We start from the raw sequence: 17162 nt of genomic DNA, 5'->3' as shown, positions 1-17162 counted from the left end.
AAGAGAATCCCAGATTATCTGATTCATGAAGAAATGAGAGATAATTTGTTAATTTTATTTATTTTTTTTTTCAGTCATGGGCATGAACTCTGGGCCTGGGCACTGTCCCTCAGCTCTTCCACTCAAAGCTAGCGCTCTACCACTTGAGCCACAGCGCCACTTCTAGCTTTTTCTGCTTATGTGGTGCTGAGGAATCAAACCCAGGGCCTCATGTATGCAAGGCAAGCACTGTACCAATGAGCCACCTTCCTAGCCCCATGACCTGTTATTTAACTAAGACCATTCTCAGAGCACAGAAAGCCATACTTGGGTTTTTGCTGAATTATGTTAAGCAAAAAAGTAAAAATGAGCTGGGGCTTTAAAATCTGTTGTAGCAGAAAGCTATTTAGGAAATGGAGGCAGGAAGATCTCAAGTTTAAGTCCAGCCTGAAAAGAGTATCTCTCAAACAAAACAAGTCAGTTTGGACTGCTATAACAAAAATGCCATGTTTGGGCTACTTAAGCAAGACATTTCTCACTGTTTTCCAGGCTAGAAATCTAAAGTCAGGGTTGGGGTTCTGTCAGAGGCTATCTTCAGAATTTTAGACTAGTGACTTTTCCAGACACTCACATGAAGATGAAAAGAACTGCTATAGAGTTCTTTATAATCTATAAGGACCACTAATCACATTACCTCCCAAGACCGCTCCCTTCTAATACTATCTAACACTATCTCATTGTGGTGTTTGGATTTCTACATAATGAATTTGGAGACTGACACCAACATTCAGTCCATTGTAAGAATAAAGGAAGGGCTGGAGTGTAATTCAAGAGGTGGTGTATTCGCTTAGCCAACTGAGAGGCCCTGAATTCAATCTCCAATAAAGAAGAAGGAGGAGGAGGAGGAGGGGGAGGGGGAGGGGGGAGGGGGGAGGGGGAGGAGGAGGAGGAGGAGGGGAAAGAAGGTAGGGAGGGTAATGTTGGTGCCTATGGATTGAAAATATGCCATTTCTTTTTTTTTTCTTTCTTTTTCTTTTTTTGGTCTGTCATGGGGCTTGAACTCTAGGCCTGGGTGCTGTCTCTCAGCTCTTCAGCTCAAGGCTAGCACACTACCACTTGAGCCACAGTGCCACTTATTTTCTTATGGTCTTTTGGAGATAAAGAGCCTCATAGACTTTTCTGCTTGGGCTGGCTTTGAACTGTGATCCTCAGGTCTCAGCCTCCTGAGTAGCTAGGGTTACAGGCATGAGCCATGGGCACCTGGCTTGCCATTTCTTTCTTACATAAAAATATTCCAAGCCTGGTGCTGGTGGCTCACGCCTGTAATCCTAGCTACTCAGAAGGCTGAGATCTGAGAATCAAGGTTAGAGGTAGCCCAAGAATGAAAGTCCATGAGACTCTTATTTCTAAAAAACTACTCAAATCTCAAAGTTGTGTTGTGGCTCCAGTTGTAAAGTGCTAGCCTTGAGCACAAAGAGGTTCAGGGACAGTGCCCAGACCCTGAGTTCAAGCCTCAGGACTGTCAACAAAAAAAAAGGAAAGGAAAGAAAATGGATCAAGATTGTGGAATGGGGAGTGTAGAGGGAATGGGATTTTAGATAAGGTAACTAGAAAAGATGTTACCTAAAAAAATGGGCTGGGTATGAAACTCAGTAGTACAGTGCTTGCCTAATACTCAGGAAACCTAGGATTTAATCCTCAGCCCTGCTAAATAAGTTAAATAAGACCTGAAGGAGATGAATGAAGAAGTTTCTACAAAAATAAAGAACAGCTTTCCATGAGGATAGAAAAACAAAAGCCCTCAGTATGAGCAAGTTTGGCACGTTATTTTCGGTAATTATATAATAGAGCCAGCTTACTCCTTGACACTGATGTTTAAGGAATTTGGCAAGCCAGTTGTTAATCTATTATTTAAAAAATTATAAAATGGGGGGCTGGGAAGGTGGCTCAGTGGTAGAGCGCTTGCCTTGCATGCATGAGGCCCTGGGTTTGATTCCTCAGCACCACAAAAGCAGGGAAAAAAAAGCCGGAAGTGGTGTTGTGGCTCAAGTGGTAGAGCTCTAGCCTTATGCTGAAGAGCTGAGAGACAGCATTCATGCCCAGAGTTCAAGCCCCATGACCAACCCAAAAAAAATTATAAAATGTGCTCAAATTATATTTTAAAATATAATTTAAATTACATTTATATTTTCATTCTTTCTTTTTTTCCTGAACTCACAGCCAGGGTGCTGTCAAGGCTAGCACTTTATCATTTGAACTAGAGCTCCACTTCTGGCTTTTTGGGGGGTAGTTTTGGGGTTTTGGTTTTGGGGTTTTTTTGTGGGGTTTTTTTGTTTGTTTGTTTGTTCAGCTGTGGGGCTTGAACTCAGGGCCTCGGCATTGTCCTTGACCTTTTCTGTTCCAGGGTAGCACTCTACCATTTTGAGACACAGCTCTACTCCTCATTTTCTAGTTGTTAAAATGGAAATAAATGTCTCACAGACTTTCCTGCCCACACTAGCTTTGAACCAGATTTGAATCAGATCTCAGCCTCCTGAGTTGCTGAGATTAAAGGTGTGAATTCCAGCGCCCACCAAATTAAATATGATTTAAAATACTCTATATAATAGAATGCTTGCCTAGTAAGCACAAGGCCCTAAACTCAAACTGTAATACTTCAAAACAACAACAACAACAAAGGCAATGAGGTAAAACTCATGCTCTCCTACTTATGCTATTGCACTTAACAATCATTGTGTTTTTAAGGTGATTTACATCCATGAAATCTGCATAATAGAAATAGTTTCTAACGTTGTGCTATGTCAGATTATTTTACATCTGTACAATTTGTGACATTGGTTACTTGCAATTGACACAGTGGGAAAACTATACCATAATGTCATCTAAAGGTCAGGACTTTCTCCCTTTCAAGTGCCTGTTGACAAACATTGACCATCAAACCACTATATGTTTAAAGCCAGCAAGTAGGTCAGTGGTAGCTAGAGTTGACTCAACAAACAGGAGATGAAGTAGGGTAATAGGAAAGTCAGAGCATGTATGGTTTTACCATTGTTCACTTTCTTTAAATCCTGCAGCACTAGAGATAGAAGGTAGAACCTAACTTGCCCTAGATAAGCATCCTACTACTGAGTTTATCCCCAGATTAATTCTTTAAGCCTTTTATTGTTTTGAAATAGTATGTCATTATGTAGCCCAGCCTGGCCTTGAACTGTGATCTTCTTGATTCAGCATCCTAAATTCAGAGATGACAGGTATAAGCCACAATGTCCAACTTTGTGTGTGTATGTGAGAGAGAGAGTGTGTGTGTGTGTGTATGTGTGTGTGTGTGTGTGTGTTTGTGCGCGCACACGTGCTCGTGCTGGTACTAGAGCTTATATTCAGGTCCTTGCATTCTCACTAGGCTTTCTGGCTCACAGCTGGTATTCTACCACTTGACACATGCCTCGTTTCAGGCTTTTCTCAGGTTTAATTACAGATAAGAGTCTTTTGGATTTGTATGCCCGAGCTGGCTGACATTGAACTAAGATCCTCAGATGTCAGCCTCCAGAATAGCTAAGATAATAGGTGTGAGCCACTGACCTTTTGCATTTTTGACTTTTTATGTCAGAGGAAATAGATTGAGAGCCATCAAAATATTTGAACAGAGGCATGTAATTTGAGTTAGGGTCCTGCATTTTCCCTAGGCCAGCTTCAGATTGTATTCCTTTTAATTATACCTCCAAAGTGCTAGGTTTTCAAGCTTGCAACTACAACAGGCAAATTTTGGTAATATTTTATTGAAATTATGTTTTAAAGTCTTAGTGTCATATAATAAAATAAATTCTAACAACGAAAATAAAAACTTGTTAGGTGTTCTGATTTTGGAAGAAATGAACAAATGAAAGCTAGTAAATCTATTTCAGTGGTTCTCAACAGAGAGTTAATTCTTCCCCATAGCACACATTTAGTAACATGCATTGTTTTGCATAAATATTGTCACTAGTCAGAATCAGAGCATATTATAGAACATGAAGGAAAGTAATAAAAGAAGTATAATACTAGCAAGGAGACATTTCTTTTGTCACAACTGGTCAAGGATGAGTGCTAATGCTATGTAATAGGTAGCAGTTACAAAGGCTGCAAAACATCTTACAATCACAATCACAGAACAACATGTTACAACTAAACATTATTCAGTCCAAAATTTCAATAGTTCAGGGACTGAGAATTAAAAAACTTGAAATTTTCCTGGCCCATTGAGAAGGAAAAGGTGGAAAGAAAGAAAGCTAGAACTCCAGAGGGATTAAGTACTTTCCATACTTCACAGTAAATAGGAATCACCCCAGAGAGCTATGGAAATGCACATTCTGATCAGGGCCTGAAATTCTGAAATTCTAGCATACTTCCAGGTGATGTTGATGACAAAACTCCATGGATACACTTGCACGTAAGACAGAAGATCATGCCACTGTGATTGGAGTAGGATGAGTACAGAGATTCCTTGAGAATTTTAACTGAGAAGACCCAAAACTTAAAATCTGGAGTGTGCAAATTTGTACTGGGCTCATAAAAAAATATGTTATTTTGGGTACCCTGTATTTTGTAATCTTTTTCTCCTGGGAGAAGTTTTAAAGTGTATTTCTAGAAGAAGTATTTCAGAAGAAATTCCTCTCTGAGAAGATCAAATTAGCATCATAAATCCATTAGTAGAAAAATCTCAGTGCTTCTCTCTGCCTTCAGGTAGTATTATGTTTAAAGCCGTTCAAACTGATTTCTTAGTGCTTACTGAGAATGGCATATCAAACAGCAGTTAGACCATAGGCCCAGACAGATCAGAAAGGTCAAGGTAATAATAAAACAGACGTATAATAGTAGCTAACATTATTGAGCACTCACTATTGCCAGGAACTTTTCTAAGTACTTTGTGATATTTAATCATTTAAATTTCACAGCCACCCACAGATAGTAACTATTATTGTTGGCAGTTAAGATAGTGGAGCTAGACACAGCAAGTTAAGGTATTTAAAAATACAGAGAAAAGAAGACAAGCGTACCCTGATACAAAGAAAGGAAGGGGGGCTGGGAAGGTGGCTCAGTGGTAGAGCGCTTGCCTTGCATGCATGAGGCCCTGGGTTTGATTCCTCAGCAACACATAAGCAAAAGAAAAAAGCCACAAGTGGTGCTAGCCTTCAGCTGAAGAGCTGAGGGACAGTGCCCAGGCCCAGAGTTCAGGCCCCACGACCGGACCCCCCCCAAAAAAAAAAAAACAGAAAAGAAGGGAGGGAGGAAAGAGAAAAAGGGAGAGGAGAGGGAGGAGGAAGAGAAAAGGGAAGGGAAAGGGAAGAGGGGAAGAAAGAAGAGGATGTAATGAAGAGTATGGAAATTTCTGAGAAGGAATAAACCTTTTTAGTTCTTATTTTTTTCTATCTGCACATAAATTCTAGAATGTTGGGAAAAAGAAAAAAAAGAATCCTTATCTCCTAGAATGACTAAACATTTAGTAAAATAAGATCTTTCATTTTTTCTTTTTTCTTTTTTTGCCAGTCCTGGGGCTTGAACTGAGGGCCTAGGCACTGCCCCTGAGGTTCTTTTGCTCTAGGCTAGCACTGTACCACTTGAGCTTCAGCACCACTTCCGGCCTTTTCTGTGTATGTGGTACTGAGGAATCAAACCCAGGGCTTCATGAATGCTAGGCAAGCACTCTACCACTAAGCTACCTTCCCAGCCCCAGGATCATTTTTTTCTAACCTGACCAAATTGGAAACTTTTAAGGTTCTCTTAAAATATACTTCAGTGCTATGGTTAAAATCTCAAAGGAAAAGAGTTAGCATAAATCCTGGAAATTACTGTGTTTTATTTAACTTTTTCTCTTATGTAATATTTCTAACCATTCTGTTATATTTTACTTAGAAAATTTGAAAAGCAAGAAATTTATTTCAGTACCAGGTACTATATTTGCTCAGGAATATTTTCGGAATATTGTCATAATTTAAGGGATATTGTCTTAAGAATGGTCTTCTATGATTTACCAACACAACTCTTTTCATTTGTAATTTAACTACAACCTAAAGATACTCAAATAATACTAAACCTTTTAAAATATTTAATATGAAATGAAAAATATATAAATTATAGGTGATTATAGCCATAATTTTAGACATTCTAATCCTCTGATGAGGCCATAATGTGACTTATTTAAGAAATGCAGAAACAATATATGAGATCATATAATATACAGGGAGACAGTGAGGGAACACTGTATGAAAGGAAAAGTAGGGGCTGGGAAGGTGGCTCAGTGGTAGAGTGCTTGCCTTAAATGCACGAGACCCTGGGTTCAATTCCTCAGCACCACATAAGCAGAAAAATCTGGAAGTGGTACTGTGGCTCAAGTGGTAGAGCACTAGCCTTGAGCTGAAAAGCTGAGGGATAGTGCCCAGGCCCAGAGTTCAGGCCCCATGACCAACAAAAAAAAAAAAAAAAGAAAAGAAAAGAAAGAAAGAAATGAAAGTACTCATTACTTGACTCATGTAATTGTAATCCCTCTGCATATCACCTTTATTTACAATAATAATAAGGTAAATTAATTTTTAAAATATATTTTACAAGCTCCTTTTATAATAGTTGTTTTATTCTAGGTATGTAAATTGTTTTTGTTTATACATATGTTCATTCCTCTATTCCTTCTCAGTCTGGGAAAACTGAAAAGAAAGAAAAGGGGTTATTTTTTGGAATTGGAAAAGTCCAAGACAGTTCTCACTTAACACATTTCAAAAAAAGGACATGGCATTAAGAGTTTCAGCTTAGAGCAAAAAAGCCAAGGCAGAGGGTGAGGTCTAAGCTAAAACCCCAGTCAATACTAGGGAAAAAAAACAACAAAAAAAGTTGTCACAAAAGGCTTCTTTAGGGCTGGGAAGTTGGCTCAGTGGTAGAGCGCTTGCCTTGCATGTCTGAGGCCCTGGGTTCCATTCCTCAGCACCACATAAGCAAAAAGAAAAAGCCGGAAGTGGCGCTGTGGCTCAAGTGGTAGAGCGCTAGCCTTGAGCTGAAGAGCTGAGGGACAGTGCTCAGGCCCAGAGTTCAGGCCCCCACAACTGGACCCCCCCCCCCAAAAAAAAGGCTTCTTTACAAGACTCTGCATTTTGGACACTTACTCTTTTCTACCTGGAGAAAGAAATCTGGAAGTTAAGGTAAGTCATAAACATCTTGAGCTTGGTGCTGTGACTCACTCCTATAATCCTAGCTACTTAGAAGACTGAGATCTGAACACCAAAGTTTGAACTCAGCCTTGGCAGAAAGATATGAGAAACTATTTCCACTTAACTAGCAACATGCCAGACTAGATAAGATAAAAATCAAGGAGAGTAGAGGTTTAAGAAAGAGTAAAATAGGGGCTAGGAATGTGACTTAGTGATACAGTGCTTACCTCACATGCATAAAGCCCTGGGTTCGATTCCTCGATACCACATAAACAGAAAAAGCGAGAAGTAGTACTGTGACTTAAGTGGTAGAGTGCTAGCCTTGAGTATAAAGAAGCACCCAGGCCCTGAGATTAAGCCCCAGGACTGGAAAAAAAAAAAGGTAAAATAGGACTGAAGCTATTGCTGAAATGGTAAAGTGCCTACCTAGTAAACGCCAAGTTCCTGAGTTTAAATCCCAATACCACCAAAACAAACAAACATTGGAACCTGTATTTTAAAAAAATGCCTGACACAGCTGGGAAGGTGGCTTAGTGGTGGAGTGCTTACCTTGCATGCATAAGGCCCTGGGTTCAATTCCTCAGCACCACATAAGCAGAAGAAGCCGGAAGTGGTGTTGTGGCTCAAGTGGTAGATTGTTAGCCTTGAGCTAAAGAGCTGAGGGACAGTGCCCTGGCCCAGAGTTCAGGCCCCACGACAAAAAAAAAAAAAAAAAAAAAAAAGCCTGGCACTGGTGAATCATATTTATAATTCTAGTTACTCAGGAGGCGGAGGTAAGAAATATAGAAATTTGCTGGGTGCTGGTGGCTCAGACCTGTAATCCTAGCTACTCAGGAGGCTGAGATGTGAGGATCACAGTTCAAAGCCAACCCAGGCAGGAAAGTCCCAGAGACTCTTATCTCCCATTAGCCACTAGAAAACCAGAAGTGGTGCTGTGGCTCAAGTGGTAGAGCACTCGCCTTGAGCTGAAGAGTGCAGGGACAGAGCCCAGGCCCAGAGTTCAAGCCCCATGACCGACAAAAAGAAAAAAAAAAGAAAAGAAAAATTGAAGTTTGAGGCCAGCTTTGGCAGAAAAGTCTCAGAATTGATACCTGCACCACCACCCCCCCAAAGAAATGAAACACCAAAAAGCCAGGCTGGAGGCATGAGTCAACTTGTAGAATGCCAGTGGTGCAAGTGTAAGACTTGAAGTTCAAAAGTCTGGTATCAGCAAAAAAAAAAAAAAAAAGCCAGTACCACTGGAGGGTATGGGGAACCTCATATGTATTCATTTATGCAAATATCACTGTAAAATTCCCTTGTACAATTAATTTATTAATATTTTAAGCAACTTTTTAAAAAGTCCTCAGGTACAGCTAGGAAGGTGGTTTAGTGGTAGAGTGCTTGCCTAGCATGCATGAAGCCCTGGGTTCCATTCCTCCATACCACATAAACAGAAAAAGCTGGAAGTAGCACTGTGGCTCAAGTGGTAAAGTGCTAGCCTTGAATAAAAGAAATTCAGGGAAAGTGCCCAGGCCCTGAGCTCAAGTCCCAGGACTGGCAAAAAAAAAAAAAAAAAAAAAAAAATCCTCATATATAGTGAAATTTTGTTGTGTCATAATATTATGAATACATGAATTCAAACTAAAATGATAGTTGGGCATGATGGAACATATCTTTAATACCAGAACTCTGGATCTGAGACCAGCTTGGGATATGTAGTAAGTTCTATAGACAAAGCAAAACAGCAAAAACCAAAACTAAAATAAAACATAACAAAAACCCTAAAATGATTTGTTCTTTGCCTACAGATACCTATTCTATTAGATACTAAAAAGCATTTTAATCTGTGTCAGTATTTTCACCTGTTCTGAGATCATTAAGCCTGAAGTGTTCAATACAACTTAAAGTCTTTTCTGCATAGGTCAAATTATACCAAAGGATGCGCTGAGTAGTTTGTCTAATAGTTTAACCATAGATTTTCTGTGGAACCTAAATATAATTTTTGTTCTCATCATGAATGCACCACACAGCCTTTTCTTTCCAGATTGTGTTTACACCACGACAAGCAGCACTTCTTTCTGTTTACTGGGTAACAATAGCATTCCCCAGCTGGGGGTTTGTAGTATATTTGGGAAAAGAAGTAGGGCTCAAGGTGAGCAAATAAAGTGGGCGAGGGTGTATGAAACTTAGGCTGAAGTAGACGGTGACACTGAGACACCTGGGCCACCACAGCTACACAATATCAGGCAGAGAGGCACCAGTTGAACAGGAACCATATGTTTTCCAGGAGCTGAGACAAAACAAGCAGTAAGATATGCCAGACTGAAGCAATAGAAAGCATTGCTGGGCGGACCTTCTCAGTAAACCAGGCGAGAGACTTAATTACTCACTTTGCATTCCTCCAGGCAGAGCATCACCTCTGTGAGCAACCAATAGGCTCAAATCAAGAATGACACTGGTGTAAACGGCCTCAGCTTCTTTTTGTTTAAGCAGTATGTGGCTCTCTTTATCACATGTGAAGATTTCAGTTTTCCAGCTAGAAGGAGAGGAAACAAGGAGTCCAAGAAACCCATGCTATACAGATAGTCCAGGGCTTCAGAAAGCCCCCAAAGTCCTGTACCTGTTCTAGCATTAGAGAATCCAGGGTAGCCCACTATGGCTGAAGCTTTCTGAGGAATTCATGCTTCCATTGCCATGGCTAGAAAGCCTGGAGGTAAGTCAACTGAATTCTTCCTCTAAGTCAGGAGAACTTGTCCAATCTTTTTTTTTTTTTTTGTCGGTCATGAACTCTGGGCTTGGGCACTTTCCCTGCGCTCTTCAGCTCAAGTTGAGCGTGCTACCACTTGAGCCACAGCGCCACTTCTGGCTTTCTAGTGGTTTATTGGAGATAAGAGTCTCATGGACTTTCCTGCCTGGGCTGGCTTTGAACCGTGATCCTGAGATCTCAGCCTCCTGAGTAGCTAGGAATCCAGGCGTGAACCACCAGCGCCTGGCTTTGTCCAATCTTATATGATAGTAAGGTTAGCTCTGAGGTTACAGAAAGACACAAAAATACAAGAACTAGTCCTTAAAGTCAGTCTCTGCAAGGGACAGTTGGACATTTAAATACCTGCTCATCTTTTCCTCAGAAAAGTTCACAAATTCAGTTGTGTGCTAACAGGTCAGACCTGTAATTCTACCTACTCAGGAGGCTGAGATCTGAGGATTGTGGTTCAAAGCCAAGTTGGGCAGGAAAGTCTCTGAAACTGTCTTCACAATTTATCATCAAAAAGCCGGAAGTTGAGTTGTGGCTCAAATGGCAGAGTGCCCACCTTGAGCAAAAAAAAGCTCAGGGACAGCACCCAGGCACTGAAGTCAATCCCCAGAACCTGCACCAGAAAGAAAAAAAGTCACATTGGGTGGAGGTCACTTGGCCAATGTAATGTAAAAGTACATTGAATGCTATTATATTTGACATCTGTTTTGAAAACTCTTGTCATTTTGATACGTTAGAAATGGCAGCAATATGTTTTTTGCTTTCTACACAGAGAAGCTTGATTCCCTCTAGAAATCTTGCCTCATAAAATATTGAACTATGATTCCTGAACTTATAGGACAAGCCAACCCACAAAAAGATAATGTCATTTATGCTAGCAAAGGTCATTATAGTTAATCAATAAGCCATCAGCAATATAATAAACACACAGCTTATGTAATGAATGCTCTGGATCACTTTTCAACTTTTACTTATTTCCAAAAGTTAAAAAGTGATGACAGAGTTCCTGCCGCTCATACGCTCTGCGGTCATCATGAGGGTCACGGGCCTGATTAGTGGTGGGAAGGACAGCTGCTGGACATCAGATTGTTGCTTTAGCAAACTTAAGACCAGATGAAAACCAAGTGGGAACTGATGAATTGGACAGCTACATGTATCAGACAGTGGGTCACCACACCATTGATTTGTATGCAGAAGCAATGTCCCTTCCCCTCTACCGCAGGACCATAAGAGGCAAGAGCTTGGATACGGGACAGGTGTACTCCAATGTGAAGGTGATGAGGTTGAAGACCTCTATGAGCTTTTGAAACTTGTCAAGGAAAAAGAAGAAGTAGAGGGGATATCAGTAGGAGCCATACTTTCTGATTATCTGCGTGTTCAAGTAGAAAATGGATGCAAAAGGCTGTCTTCAGCCTTTGGCTTACCTTTGGCAGAGGAGCCAGGAGGACTTGCTCCCTGAGATGATCGAATCTGATATTCAAGCCGTGATCTTCAAAGTGCCAGCTTTGGGTTTAGATCCAGATAAGCATCTTGGTAAAACCCTGAATGAAATGGAGCCTTATCTCTTAGAGCTTTCTAAGAAATCTTGGAGTTCATGCGTGTGGAGAAGGTGGAGAATATGAGACGTTCACTTTGGACTGCCCTCTATTTAAGAAGAAAATAATTGTGGACTCCTGGGAAGTAGTCGTCCATTCGGCTGATGCATTTGCACCTGTGGCCTATCTACGTTTTTTAGAGGCGCACTTGGAAGACAAGCTGTTTCCTGTTCCTGACAACTACAAAACATCCAATGATAGACATGATTCATGAAAATGACATCGCATTTTTAAACTATGATGCCAATCTTTTTCCATTCCTTTTTTTTTTTTTTGGGTCCGGTCGTGGGGCCTGAACTCTGGGCCTGGGGGCTGTCCCTCAGCTCTTCAGCTCAAGGCTAGCGCTCTACCACTTGAGCCACAGCACCACTTCCGGCTTTTCTCTTTTTGCTTATGTGGTACTGAGGAATCGAACCCAGGGCCTCAGGCATGCAAGGCAAGCACTTTACCACTGGGCCACCTCCCAGCCCCCCCTTTTTTTTTTAATTTTTATTTTTATTTATTTATTTTTTTTTTGTCGGTCGTGGGGCTTGAACTCTGGGCCTGGGCGCTGTCCCTCAGCTCTTCAGCTCAAGGCGAGCGCTCTACCACTTGAGCTACAGCGCCACTTCCGGTTTTCTGGTGGTGGTTTATTGGAGATAGGAGTCTCACGGTCTCTCCTGCCCGGGCTGGCTTTGAACCACGATCCTCAGATCTCAGCCTCCTGAGTAGCTAGGATTACAGGTGTGAGCCACCAGCGCCCGGCTCCCCCTTTTTTTTTCACTTAGAAAATGGCACCTTTTTCAAGAAGAAATTAACGGAACCATTGATTAGCTGTGAAAACATCAATAGCTTATTCATTCATATTGACAACTTCCTTTGGATTTGCCCTTTCTCTTTATTTAGCACTTCCTCTCTATGGCCACTTCCTGGTATGTGTCTCTTGATTTCCCTTTTACTCGTGTGATGCATTTCTTTCAGAACTCTATTTTTCTTCTTCCTCTTCCTTGCACCCATCTCTAGCAGTTACATCAGAATGAAGAGTAATTCAAATATTGATATGAATAAAGAAGTGATCAACCTAATCAACTTCCAAAAAAAAGTGATGACAAAAGCATAAATTTCCAATTTCAAAAGCTAGGTATGTTGTTACATGCCTATAACTTTAGCACTGGGGAGGTTGAAGCAAGAAAAGAGATTAATGCCAGCTTCACTACATTGCAAGACTGTCTACCAAACATATAAATAAACCCCAAAATTCTTCCATGTTCAATATCTTCTCATAAACATATTTGTAGATCATAATGATACATACAAACAAGAAACGATGTCATGGAGGTTGTCATCTTTTCCTTTTCCTAATTCTTGGTGGTAAACTGAGGAAGCAGCAAAATTATTTTCCAAAACCTGAAAACAAGCCAGGCATTGGTGGCTCACACTTGTAATCTTAGCTACTCAGGAGGCTGAGATCTGAGGATTACAGTTTGAAGTCAGCCCAGGCAAGAAAGACCATGAGACTCTTATCTCCAATTAACTGACAAAAAAAAATCCAGAAGTGGAGGTATGACTCAAGTGGTAAAGTGCCAGCTTTGAGTGAAAAAGCTAATGGATAGCACTCAAGTCTGGAGTTCAAGCTCCAATTTTTTTTTTTTTGTCGGTCGTGGGGCTTGAACTCTGTCCCTCAGCTCTTCAGCTCAAGGCAAGCGCTCTACCACTTGAGCTACAGCGCCACTTCTGGTTTTCTGGTGGTTTATTGGAGATAGGAGTCTCACGGTCTCTCTTGCCCGGGCTGGCTTTGAACCGCGATTCTCAGATCTCAGCCTCCTGAGTAGCTAGGATTACAGGCGTGAGCCACCAGCGCCCAGCTTTCAAGCTCCAATTTTGGTGCACGTAAGCCCACACATACATATACCTGGAAACAATCTACCCACTATTTGCCAGTGGCCCATGCCTGTAATCCTGGCCACTCAGAATGCTGAAGTCTGGAGAATTTCAGTTTGAAGCCAGCACAAGTAGAAAAATCTGTTAAGACTTTCATCTCCAGAATAACCATCAAAAAGCAGGACTCAAGATATGGCTCAAGAACACCAGCTAAACAAGCAAGTTAAGCAAGTAGGAAGTCCCAAGTTTAGAGCCTGGGAAGGTGGCTCAGTGGTAGAGCGCTTTCCTTGCATGCCTGAGGCCCTGGGTTTGATTCCTCAGCACCACATAAGCAAAAAGAAAAAAAGCCAGAAGTGGCACTGTGGCTCAAGTGGCAGAGCGCTAGCCTTGAGCTGAAGAGCTGAGGGACAGCACCTAGGCCCAGAGTTCAGGCCTCACGACTGGACCTCCCCAAAAAAAATAAATAAAAAATTTTAAAAAGGTGTATTATAAAAACTTTGAGAACCAAAGATAGTAATTGCCCTTATGGTAATCAGTTCAGCACCAGTATTGAAAATTCATTGCTCTTAGGTTTTTAAGAGTATAGTCTTAAAATAATTTATTTTTTGTGAAGCAAATGTTTTTATGAGTATTAGTAATTATGAATGAAGAGATAGAAATCTAATTTTGGCAGTTATATTTTCATTTATTCTCATTCAAATAATGTAAAACTTACCTTTATGGAAAAGTCATCTAGCCACTGTGTCATAATGAACTGCCACTCTTCACAGAATTTTCTGCTTTTACTTTGTCACTTTTATATAAATGTGGAAACATTTATTTTCCTGCTGCTGGAACACATGCATTTTAATTTTTAGGTCCACAATGTATTCTGCTTTACTGTTCTGATATAAACTAACACCTATGATCTGGAGGGAATAAGAGACAAAAACAGGTTGACATAGCTAGGAACTTAACAGAATTAGTATTTTTTTCCTTTTACATTATTACTCAATGCATATGTATTATGTACACATAAGTAATTGAAGCAGAAAAACAGTTCTATGAAACTGTTTACCTGTACTGTGAGGTACTCTATGATGCTTTCTTGATATTTTCTGTTCAGTTCTAGTCTTTTGTGTGTGTGCTGTTATGTCTGATTTGTTCTGCAACAATGTTCAAGTAAGTGTGTTATCCACTCATTTTCATCTGAAAAATGGGGCACCCTCACAGGGCACATATTCAATGCTTGTAAAACCTGAATGAAAGTATTTGCCATGTGGTAAGCAATTAGTTCTTCAAGATCACTGTTCTCAAGATATATATTTTGACTGACAAATAATAAACATCACAAATTGTCTTTCAGATACTAGTGAGATACTGTTATTTCACTGATACCAAGTAATTTTCTTGATTTTGAAACCCCCAAAAAGCCAGATGTTGGTGGCTTATGCCTGTAATCCTAGATACTCAGGAGCCTGAGATCTGAGGATCACAGTTTAAAGCCAGCCTGGGCAGGAAACTCTCAGGAGACTCATCTCCAATTAACCACTAGAAAACTGGGAGTGGAGCTGTGACTCAAAATGGTAGAGTACTAGCCTTGATCATAGGAGCTCAGGGACAGCACCCAAGCCCTGAGTTCAAGCCCCGTAACTGACAAAAGAAAAAAAGAGAGAGAGAGACTGGGGAGAGGAAGTGTTTGCACATCCTTGTAATCCCTGCATTTGGGATGCGAAATCAAGAGGATACTAACTTCCAGGCCAGCTTGGCTAAATAGGTAGCTCTGCCTCAAAATAGCAAAATAAAATAAAATTGAAATTAATATGAATCAAGTTCTAATTAATTGCCAAATAGCTAATTATTCTCAGGGTCAAAGAAAAATTTTATCCCAGAGGGTGCTTATTAGCATCATCAAGCCATTCTGCAACACAATCCAGCATGTGAGACTCATTTCAGATGGTGTTTACAGTCTCTCCCTCTGGTGAGAAAATGTGTTTTAATAAGACATTTATAATCTTGATCATTGTCTTTACAATTTTTATTCATTTAGGGGCTGGGAAGGTGGCTCCGTGGTAGAGTGCTTGTCTTGCATGCATGAGGCCCTGGGTTCGATTCCTCAGCACCACATAAGCAGAAAAAGCCAGAAGTGGCACTGTGGCTCAAGTGGTAGAGCCCTTGCCTTGAGCTGAAGAGCTCAAGGCCCAGAGTTCAGGCCCAAAACGGACCAAAAAACAAAGAAACAAACAATTTTTATTCATTTAGATTTGCATCGATTGCAGTACTGCAATTAATATTATGAAACAATGGATTCTTATTTATTTTGGGGAGGGGGTACAGTACGTTGAATTCCTTGCATATGCTCGGCCAGTACTGAACCATTAAGCTACATCACTTACCTCATTAAAAAAACTTTTTTCTTTTTTTTTTGGGGGGGTCCGGTTGTGGGGCCTGAACTCTGGGCCTGGGAACTGTCCCTCAGAGTTCTGTTTGTTTGTTTGTTTGTTTTTTGGGCTGATCTTAAACTACAGTACTCCTAACCTCCACTTCCCAAATATCCTAGCCATGATTTTTTTTTTTTTTTTTTTTTGAGATTGTCTTGCTATGTTATCCAGGTTGGCCTTGATCTCAGTAGATAACCAAGGCAGGCCTGGAATTTTCAATCTTCTTGCTCAGCCTCTTGAGTAGTTGGGATTATAAACCTATGCTGCTATGCCAGTGCTTCTTTTCTTTTCTTAGACTGTCACAGGAAGAAAAAAAAAAGATATTTTTTTCTCTAACATCGTATCTTTCTAAAGAGGGATCCACTGGAACCTGAGCTCCCTTTACTTTTTGGTAGTTAATAGTTAGATAAGCATTCCAAGGTCTTTCTTGCCCTGGTTGACTTTGAGCCATTATCCTCAGTTCTCAGCCTCTTGAGTAAGTAGGATTACAGGCATGCACCATAGCATTCAGCTAATGTCAAATTCTTTTTGTGTGGGTGTGGGTGTGAGTATGTTTATGCTGGTCTTAGGGCTAGCACCATACCACTTAAGCCATAGTTTTACTTCTGGCTTTTTGGTGGTTAATTGGAGATAAGAGTCTCATGGACTTTTCTGCCCAGGCTGGCTTTGAACTGAAATCCTCAGATCTCAAGCCTCCTGAGTTGCTAAGATTATAGGCATGAGTCACTGGCGCCCAAGATGTTAAATTCTGTTTTTTGGGGTTTTTTTTTGGGGGGGTCCGGTTGTGGGGCCTGAACTCTGGGCCTGGGCGCTGTCCTTCAACTCTTCAGCTCAAGGCTAGCGCTCTACCACTTGAGCCACAGTGCCACTGCCGGCTTTTTTTTTTCTCTGCTTATGTGGTGCTGAGGAATCAAACCCAGGGCCTCATGCATGCAAGGCAAGCGCTCTACCACTGAGCCACCTTCCCAGCCCTGTAAGATGTCAAATTCTTACAACATAAGTAACAGAATAAAAGTAATTCCAGAGGTTGTTGTTTCTCCCCCCCACCCCCCACCACACTCCACCACACCCCACCCCCTACCCCTGCCCTGGCCCAGTCCTGGGCTTGAACTCCGGGCTTGGGTGCTGTCCCTGAGCTTCTTTGGCTCAAGGCTAGCACTCTACCACTTGAGCCGCAGTGCCACTTCTGGCTTTTTCTGTGTATGTGGTACTGAGGAATTGAACCCAGGGCTTCATGCATGTGAGGCAAGCACTCTACCACTGAGCCACATTCCCAGCCCAATTCTAGAGTATTAGTGTTTTTGTTTTTGTTTTTGTTTTGCCGTTCATGGGGCCAGAACTCTGGGTCTGGGCGCTGTCCCTCAGCTCTTCAGCTCAAGGCTAGCGTTCTACCACT

General features: G+C 41.1%; 1 pseudogene; it reads left to right on the top strand.

Moving 5' to 3' along the window:
* The first annotated feature begins 10924 nt into the window (after window positions 1-10924).
* Window positions 10925-11700, top strand: LOC138835929 (diphthine--ammonia ligase-like; annotated as a pseudogene).
* Window positions 11701-17162: the final 5462 nt, after the last annotated feature.

The sequence above is a fragment of the Dipodomys merriami genome, unplaced genomic scaffold (genome assembly GCF_024711535.1).
Source record: "Dipodomys merriami isolate MVZ:Mamm:240054 unplaced genomic scaffold, mDipMer1.0.p SCAF_242, whole genome shotgun sequence".
Classification (NCBI taxonomy): Eukaryota; Metazoa; Chordata; class Mammalia; order Rodentia; family Heteromyidae; genus Dipodomys; species Dipodomys merriami.
The sequence above is the reverse complement of the archived record's forward strand: the minus strand, read 5'-3'. Positions and strand labels throughout refer to the sequence as shown.